A 2,021-nucleotide genomic window follows, 5' to 3' on the forward strand; every position below is an offset into this window, starting at 1 on the left:
TCGAGAGCTGAAATGTTGTAGAATAAGCTACCCACGAGATCGAAAATCTGGCATTTCGAGTGAGTTGCATACCGAGAACGATTTCTAGAAATTAAGGTCCTACACTCAAAGACGTTCCTCCAAACCAATTCCTTTAGCCTGAAGATAGGATATGAAAGAGGTTGAATGAAGAAATCCTTTGTTTTATCTCCAGTGATAAATCAGATTTTGGATGAACTTTGGTAGCGATTATCTTAGGCTACGATCTCCACGAGAAGTTATCAAATAAATCCCTAGCCCTTTCTTGTAACATCCATCTTTAAGTTTCACGAAGAAATCGAGGAGAGAAACGCTGTAAATGTGGCTGTACAGGCCGAGTTTCAATTGTCCAAGTCAACTCAAAATTTGACCTTTTCTCGGGTTTTCTTGGAAAACTTTAGTTATATGGGAGAAAATGCTCATCACGATCCATATGACTTTCCCTCCTAGAATAAGTAAAGTGGTATCCCTGAAATGATAAGTTCCTGGGATGTACCCTTGGTCTTATAAAAGTTCCTAAAGTGGTATATCCCTGAAATGATAGATTCCCCAGATGTACCCTTGGTCTTATAAGTTCCAAGCTTGACTCAAGACGTTATGCATAAACACGAGAAGTCATATCCTAGCTCAAGGTTTAGACATGCTAGGTAACACCCTTTTGTTTTAAAATGTCTTGTGTTGTCGTTCCTCCTTATTATGTGTTTTCGCATCAAGGTTATTTTTTAAAGGTCCTACCGGGAGTTGAACCCAGGTCGTTGGATACAAAGTCCAAAGTGCTAACCACTACACCATAGAACCCCTTGTAAAAATTTATTTTGGAATGGTTTTCCTATTTTATGCAGATTCCACAAGAAGAGAGATCCTATCACGAGTCAAACTCAAGTTATTGGATTCAAAGTTCTAGAGCTGTTTTATCTAACTCGTTGTGATCTTGAGCACCTTTAGAGTGGTCGCAGAAGTAACCCTCTAGTGTTGATTGAAGCTCTTGGAGAACATGTAATTTTATATATTTCTTATAGTTAATTTATATATTGTTGTATATTACAAACAAATTGAAATAATACTTTACATCCCAGTCTTTCTTTCTTCCGGGCAAAACTTAACATGAAAACTATATTATTTCAATATTCATTCGAGAAACCAGGGGTGAAAACTATATTATTTCAAACCCTCCATTATTGCTTCTACTTTGCGTGAAAATGCTTCCACTAAATCATGTTACTAACTAGTTGGTTTGGTTCGGTTCAATTCTTGGGTCGACTAGATTGAATCGACCTAGCTCAATTAAACTCTTGATAATATAAAAATCATAAGTTTCTTAAATTACGTTAACTTAAAAGTTTAACCCCTAATTTTTTTTAGAATGTTTAGCTTTGTGTCTAGTTGATCTCTAAATGCTTAGAAGTATCTAATAAGACTTCTATTTAAGGAACTTTTCTCTATAAAAGATGTAAGACTTCAGGTTTATTATTAAGGAATTTCAAATGAGTGATTTGATATATCACCGAGGACAAAATATTTATTTGTTTCAAATATCTTAAGTTGACCATTCTTTTTTGTCAAGTATTTTGAATATTATCATTGTGAATTACTAATGGCATTAGATTGAATCTCATTAATAACAATATCCCAAAACTCAGGAAAAGATGACATCAAAATTAATACTTTAATTTCATCTTAAAAATTTATTTTCACTTGACTTAGTCGACTAATAATCATAATAGTCACCCGTGCACAAATATTTACAACCTTAAAAGGTAAAACTATAAGGAGTATAAGAGAAAAGTGGTTAAAATAGTTTCAAAATATAGAAAAAAAAATAGTAAGAATTGGTCAAAGTCAACATCTATATATCACTTATGGCACAGCACAACACAGATGAGGGTAATATTTTTTTATTTCTCTACTATATTAGGCCCTTTGGGTTATTGGCTTTACAAAATGGAGACATGAAGTTTTCTATGTTTGAAATAAATTTGGTTGATTGTTTTCTTGTTAGCATT

The 2,021-nt window shown here is 33.3% G+C and overlaps 1 non-coding gene across 1 annotated transcript; it reads right to left on the reverse strand.

The window, feature by feature from the left end:
* Positions 1-744: 744 nt before the first annotated feature.
* Positions 745-816, reverse strand: TRNAQ-UUG. Its single transcript has one exon. It is a non-coding gene; the product is annotated as a tRNA-Gln (tRNA).
* Positions 817-2,021: the final 1,205 nt, after the last annotated feature.

This window comes from Cucurbita moschata, unplaced genomic scaffold (assembly GCF_002738365.1).
Source record: "Cucurbita moschata cultivar Rifu unplaced genomic scaffold, Cmos_1.0 Cmo_Scf00065, whole genome shotgun sequence".
NCBI lineage: Eukaryota > Viridiplantae > Streptophyta > Magnoliopsida > Cucurbitales > Cucurbitaceae > Cucurbita > Cucurbita moschata.